At 38.3% G+C, this 7,740-nt stretch overlaps 1 non-coding gene across 1 annotated transcript; it reads right to left on the bottom strand.

The window, feature by feature from the left end:
- Positions 1–7,621: 7,621 nt before the first annotated feature.
- On the bottom strand, positions 7,622–7,740 carry LOC142896012 (5S ribosomal RNA). Its single transcript, XR_012928288.1, has one exon. It is a non-coding gene; the product is annotated as a 5S ribosomal RNA (ribosomal RNA).

The raw sequence follows: 7,740 nt of genomic DNA, 5'->3' as shown, positions 1-7,740 counted from the left end.
CGCCCATTTCTTGGGGTTTACTTCAGGGACCTTTTGTTTCTGCTGTCCACACATGTCCAAATAATGTAATATACATATTTTTCATCTTCAGATGGGAGCTCAGTTATATGGGCTCACTTGGAATCTTTTTTTTTTTTAAATTATTATTTTCTGCTAAAAATGGTATAAAAATATTTTTTCAGGATAATGTCATGCCCTCATACTGTCAAGGATACTTACATTAAATGGACATTGCCCACACAGTTAAAATATCACACATTTACTACTCAAGTGGCGCCAAAGACTCTGGTGACATTTTATAATCCACAAAGCCATTTGTGAATTTCATGGGTAGGAAGATGTCAGTGAACGCCTACGGTAGCCATGTATGTGTGCTTTAAAAAGCAAAACTAAAAAATAAGTAAAACCATCATAAACATGGCTCTGTACTGCTTGAATGTAACACCAGACTCTGGTTAGATTTAGTGTGAACAGCAGGATTTATTTACACTGTGGCTAAAAACATGGTGTTAATGTCATTGTGTCTTCCAGAAACTTTCATTTGGAGACATGCATTCATGTCTCTGTTGAAACAGGTTGACCAAAATAGGCTTCCTATTGGGATTGTTATTTACCTGTCTAAAATCCAAGTCTTAATCTGGTTTAGAATATGCCACCAGAATCCCCATCAGTGTGCGAATGAGTAATAAATGGCCTTAGGTTCAAGGGTTAGGGTTAGGGTTAGGGTTAATTATTTTGAAAGATCCTGCTGATACACAAGTACAAATCACATTAAAAATAAAAGTGGTTTGTTTTGGGAATTGAATTATCTCAATGTAGATGGAACTCGATTGATGTAATCAACGTAATAGATTTTTTGTATCTGTGCTGATTCAGAGGGGCAGGGCCATTCAGTCAACTCTTTTTTCCCCTTCCTGCAAGCTTTTCTTCTCAGGGTTTTTTTTCTCGATTGGCATGGGCAACTGAACTTTTTAGAATTTCTAAAATATAATATTACAATTTAATATATTCCTAAATTGCATCTCAGATGTTGCTTGATGTAAAATATTACCATTAAACATCTCCAATAATAAAAGTATTGACTTTTTTTTGTTGGTCAACTTGATGACAACATTAACCTTCGCAGTAAAATTATCTTGCTACTGGTTGCCAGCCTATGCGATACTCTAGTGTCCGCTGGGTTGATTACATGTGCAACTCTCCCATGGAAACTCATTCCTAATTGCGTAACAATCTCAGTTTAAATGACTATTATGCTTGAAATGTTTAAGAACAGACAAAACGGACTATACAACCAGTTGTAAGTTATAAAACCTGTAGTGAATATATGGTAAGTTTTTTTTTTTTTTTTTAGCCTACCATAAGATTGTTCTACTAAAGCATTAATCTTTCAAAGTATAATTATGATGATTTTTCTTCTTAGATTTGAAGTGGTTTCTTAATACACCGCCAGAGGGCGCGTTAGCGCCAGCAACGACACAAGAAACACGGATCCTCGAAAGACTCGAATATGCAGGTCTTTGGAATGAGGAGGAAACGAGGTTAATCATTTGTGACCAGAAAACAAAGACTTGCCTTCAGACTTCATCCAGCATTATTTTCACACGACACGAGTTTTTGTCAGGGGCTGCCTGGGTCATTATAAAACCTTTGGAAATACATTGAACAAAATACATCCGCACACCTTTACATCGGATCGGATGCCCCGCTTAAAGGACTGAGAACTGATCGTTGGTAGTATAATTTAAGACACAACACATTTGGATGAATCAACAAATCTCTTCCGGTTTGGGAGTACGGAGGTTTACTTGACGAGAGTCTCAGTTCTAAAAATAGGAACAGCTTTGCTCCCTTTTTTCCTTACAGTAGTTGATGACATCTACTGGCTGAAAAGTCACATTGCACACAAACCATTAACAGTTTTGTTTTGCTTTATAAGTCAATACGGGTTTCAAATGATTTGAGGATTCTAAATAATATAGCTATCCATCCTGCCCCCATGTTATTTTAGACTTTCTAGACCCCAACCGTAACGCTGGCTTTTAGACTCCGTGTTAGTAAAAATAATAGTCGAAAACATTTTTATTTTCATTTTGATGTGAAATTGGAGAAGAGCATTGCCTTCAGTTAATGTTACATGTAAATGTAAAACAGGTTTGAAATGAGTTGCTAAATGAACTTGACATGTATACACGGATATGGAGTTGTGCGAGTCTGGAAAATGATTTTATTCCCCGTGGCAGAACAATGGCAATAAACTTGCAATAGTGACAACATAATTTCTAACTAATCCGTTCTCTCAATTGACGTCAGATGACATTGTTGATATTGACACTGACGTTCGATTATAGAGCCACACTAAACAAAAAATACTTTGAAGGCTTGAAGCGGCTTGAACTTGGTTTGTCACTGTAACACCGCCAGAGGGCGTAATATGCACTGGGGTTATGCTATGCATTGCTATCGGAACGCTAGCTATGGGTAATGTCGTCATGTGATGATCAATCAACGCGTTCTGTGAGAAAAGTCCAGTCACAATCAATCATGATCCCGCCTCCTCGGTTATTTCATATTGTTTTAATTAAGTCGACTCAGATGTTGAATGTTCACGTGGAGTAAACAAGTCATCTGCCTATCTTAATCACACTTAGCAGACTTCTGCTTACAGAATAAACAGTAAAACAACACATTTAGACAAATCAACAAGATTGTTGCAGTTTGAGAGTGCATTCATTTTCTGCCTTGCTTTAAAACTTAAACAAGCACTTTTTGATGTCTGTTGGGATTTATTAACCACCTCTTCCAGAAATAAATGATTTCTGTTAGCTACCTACAAGCCCTCGCCAAAATTAGGGTTCGACTGGATCAGCAGTGGTGGTGTTTGGTTGTACATGGTTATCACAAATATTATTTATTTACGTATTTGTTAAATGTGAGTAATGACTGTTTTCCACAATCCAGTATCAATGAGGATTTGGAAGAGGAGTTAAGTATTGATTTATGAACATAAATAACTAAGAAAAAAAAATCATCAAAGCCTGTAATCTGTAAAAAGTTTGAAAACATTCATGAATAAATGGCCTTTATTGTACATACTGTATAGTTGTGACAGCATGTAGGAGCGCACATAGCTGCTTGATGATGGAAGTCCACTCAATAAACTCTCAATACCGACTGAATACTTTGATCCATTTACATTGAATAAGCACTTTTATTCATTGATATTGTTGCCTCCTACCTGAACAATCACGTCAGAATTTATCGAACACTAGAGGCGCGTAAGTAGGAATAAAAAAAATTAGTTCCTAGATTATGTTCGTTATCGTGTGAGGATCATCTGCAGAGAGGAAAATGCAGCAGCAACCACATTCTTTGTGACGTCAAAGCTGTCTAAGGTAGTGACTGTATTTGGTTGCACATCGTGTCGCTAATGGGAAGCTCTATTGATTTTTTATTACGTGAATAATCGCTGAATTCAAGAAAATAATCAGTATTGGTGTCAGTGACGGTGTGAGAGGAAAGTAGAACACTGTGTTTTAATCCTTAGGTGATGACACGCTGTGTCTAGGTGTCTGGGCCACTCTGGGAGCAGAGATTAGTGAGAAGTCTGATGAGGTCAGTAGAGAGTCTGTGATAACGCGACAGAGAAAGTGTCTGTTATTCAATGATAATCCCATGTTAACACAGTGACCGAGCTGGAAACAGGAAATTTGGAACAAACTGTACATTGCCTGCTTTTTGAATTGGTTTGAGAAATAAAGAAAGAAAGAAAGAAAGAAAGAGAGAAAGAAAGAAAGAAAGAAAGAAAGAAAGAAAGAGAGAAAGAAAGAAAAAAAAAACATTGTTAGCCTAATAGCATAGTTGCCTAAATCATATTTGAACGTTTTTGGAAAACACATTGGTATTTTTTTTTCAGCTATCACAATTTGGCCAAACTGACTTAGGCAATTATGCTATTAGGCTAATCATATATATATATATATATATATATATATATATATATATATATATGTATATATATGATTAGCCTAATATATATATATATATGTATATATATATATATATATATATATATATATATATATATATATATATATATATATATATAAATATATATGTGTGTGTGTGTGTGTGTATGCACACATATTTAAAGAAAAGAAAAGAAAAAGGTTTGTATTTAACTTGCTCAACTTTTTAATGAATGTGCAAATGGGTTTATTAAGAGCCAGTTGTGGACATTTATGCTTAAAAAAATAATGTCCACAAACGTGAAGACATTTTAATCTGAAGAAAGTTTGGACTTTGTGCTCTACAGACTTCGCTGTTGTAGGCCACTTTATAGTATTCCTTCGGATTTAGATACAGCACTTCATATCTGGGTGTAGGTATGCAACAACAACAACAAATAATAATGAAAATTATCAATTTGTTTGTGAAATTTTAATTTTGCTGTGTAATGGAGAAATGGGAGAAAGTCTCAGTTTCCCTTAGAGGTCATCTAATGGCTCCCTTAGAGGTTGTCTAATACACTGTCTGATTTTCTAATGTTAAAACTTTTAGATTTCGCATCCAACACTGCACTTTTACTCTGCCCTCCATCGAATGACATAAAAGCATAGTCTCAGTGACAATATATAATTTTAGTGTGTTTTAGCTGGCTGTCACCTGTGGTATAACACGTTTCGCACCGCTCGTGTCAGATTGACGTCATAGATGAGGCACTTCCTGCTCCACATTTGAGCTCACTTAACCCTTGACTGTGTTAAGTACCGGCACTGCCACAAATCAGCATGCTAATCCCATTTGTTTAACGTGTGACTTTGGGCACGCGGCAGGCACCTTGATCTCACCTGCCTCAGGCGCATTAGCTATCGGCAAGCCTTTTTTATTAATCTTGTTTAGAGCTGAGCTCTCACATCCTTTTTGTGCCATATGCTCACATAAGGCAATAAAAGTTCAGCAATGCTAAAATGAATTACAACTTTGATATCTATCTATCTATCTATCTATCTATCTATCTATCTATCTCTCTATCTATCTATCTATCTATCTATCTGTCTATCTGTTATCTGGAGCGGTTTTGGTTTCACAACTGTCGGTTTTTGTTTTTGTTTCATCCGTGAGTCAAGTTAACATTTGATCTCCAAGTTATGCACAGACACTATCCAGGAACGCTGCTCCTGTCTGGGCCTCATCTTATCTAACCGTCTGACCTACACAATCGTGTCGTCTGGTGTGAGGGCTCCACAATTAAACATGTTGTCAATGGTGCCCCAAGAGACCTCCAGTCATTCTTTAAAAGTTCAAAAGCTCCAGACGGGTGATGAATAGCAACATGTTAGGATGCCACGGGTCTGGCTACTGAATGGCTTCACTAGAGTATTTCCGTTTAGGCCGGACGGTGATGAGGTTGGCTTACTATTGCAAGGCCTCATCTGAAGTAAGTTTTTGAAAGTTTCATGCAGATTTACCTCAGCGCTCATTATCGCCATGTTTTCTCACGTCACACAATATTGACTTGTCGTGCAGCAAAGATTTGTACAAATGCAAGGGGATAAATCATGGTCACTGTGACAACATACTGTTACAAAGATGCATGCATTATTATCGGCAATCAGTACGTGCCTTGCTTTGTTTGGCACCTGTAGTGGTAACTTTTACTTCTGCAAGTGCGTCTGTGTGTCTATCAGCGTAGTCGTAAGGCTTGATGAATGGCATCGAAGCTGTGAATGCATCGTCAATGCGCTACAGTTGCGGCCTTCATAGCTGTCAAATCAAAAGCACTGTGTCTTCTGCAACACTAATTTATTGTTAAAAAAACAAACTCTGGTCACTTCTCATTTCTCTAGTGGTCTAATCTAATACGCAACTAATACAAAGTCCTTTTGTCATTGTCTTAATAAAGTTTATTACGGAACATTTGGTTTTGCTCGACAAACTTTTAAAATTTAACTCTGTTTGCAAACTATATCTGTTTTGTGTAATAATTTATCTTCCAGCTATTGAATTTTTTTTTTTTTACTGGAAGATCTGTCATTTAATCTAATCACTGAGTGCAATTTGATTGTAGGAGATACAATGATTTTTGAAGTAAAGCAATGAAGGTTGTTTGACCTCTCTGTGTCTCCGAGGCAACCGTCAGTCCTTGAACTGTAAAGACAGAGAGTGTGTCACTGTTGTAATCACTTTTGTGAGAGGACGTGAATTGAGGGAGACAGGGATCACCTCTTACGTGTGCCCTGACACCCGAGCAACCTCCTCTTGCGCAGAAGGTGTGAATCCAATTTGTGAGGATTGGAGATTAGAGGGGGCCAAACCCCTCTGGTTTAACAGCTTGCTTGTGGCAATTTTTGGACGATAAGCAGATGAAGGCAAGCTCCTTGCTCTGGAAATCCCTCTTGTGGGAAGTGGCATACTTCTGAGGAATGAGTGACAGATGGTTTCCTGTTCACACGTATCCAGGGCATTACCATATATGGTATTATCAGTAGCGCAATACACTTTCACAGCTAGAGTGCTGAATAAAGCTCAATAAAGTGGCGATTGCTGCAAATCATTCCCCTTGAATAAATTGTAATTCTACTTGCCCATCCATCCATCCATCCATCCAGTAGTCTGGGATCAATAAAGTCTATCTATCTATCTATCTATTGTCCTGCATCCAGGTTGCAGAATTTATGCATAATTTGCAGAACAGTGTTTTTTCTTCCCCTCCTTCCTGCTCAATTACGGCAGACTTTGGGGTTCCTCTTGCAAAATGCAAATTGTCTGTGTTAATTGGCTTTGATTGCTAATGCAGTATGCTGCTGCATGCTAACACACCACAAACAAAGATTTTTTTGTTGTGTAGCATATGCTAGATTACAAACCAACAGACTGCATCGATTTGGGAACTGATTTGATTTGTTTGACTGGATTTTTTTTGATACCTATTTGGTAAAAGAGGTAAAAAGGTTGATTATTACTGTTTCTCAATTGACACGTGGCAGGTGAACTAGCTGATTAGACTGTCTCCTTTAAACATGTCTGAGTTCTCTAAACCTATTGTTTGGAAGACCTCAATCATTTCTCCAAGTTTGAACTTCAATTCCTGCACAAAACACACCTTGACAGACATGGGACACATTGGTGCAGTTTACTGAAATGGAAGAGAAATCTAAAGTGTTTTATTTTTTATTTTTTTACACAATTAGTGTGTAAAAAATAATTCCAGTTTTTCTTTTAAATGCTTTTTGCTTCATTCATTCATCATTCATTTTCCATACCCGCTTAGTCCCGAGGTCAGGGTCACAGGGGTCTGCTGGAGCCTCTCCCAGCTGTCATAGTGCGAAGGCAGGGTGACACCCTGGACAAGTCGCCAGTTCATCGCAGGGCCCCATAGAGACAAACAACCATTCACACTCACATGGACACCTACGGACAATTTAGAGTGTTCAATTGACCTCACATGCATGTTTTTGGAGTGTGGGAGGAGGCCGGAGAACCCGGAGAGAACCCACGCAGACACAGGGAGAACATGCAAACTCCACACAGAAAGGTCCCAGGCCCGGAATCGAACCCATGACCTGTGAGTCTTGCTGTGAGGCGGCAGCGCTAACCACCGCGCCACCCTGTCACCCCAAGCTTACGGGGCCTGGTATTCCCAGGCGGTCTCCCATCCAAGTATTAACCAGGCTCGACCCTGCTTAGCTTCCGAGATCAGACGAGATCAGGTGTTCTCAGGGTGGTATGGCCATAAGC

The sequence above is a fragment of the Nelusetta ayraudi genome, unplaced genomic scaffold, assembly GCF_046127955.1.
Source record: "Nelusetta ayraudi isolate G7.1 ecotype Tasmania unplaced genomic scaffold, CSIRO-AGI_Nayr_v1 ptg000050l, whole genome shotgun sequence".
Classification (NCBI taxonomy): domain Eukaryota; kingdom Metazoa; phylum Chordata; class Actinopteri; order Tetraodontiformes; family Monacanthidae; genus Nelusetta; species Nelusetta ayraudi.
The sequence above is the reverse complement of the archived record's forward strand: the minus strand, read 5'-3'. Positions and strand labels throughout refer to the sequence as shown.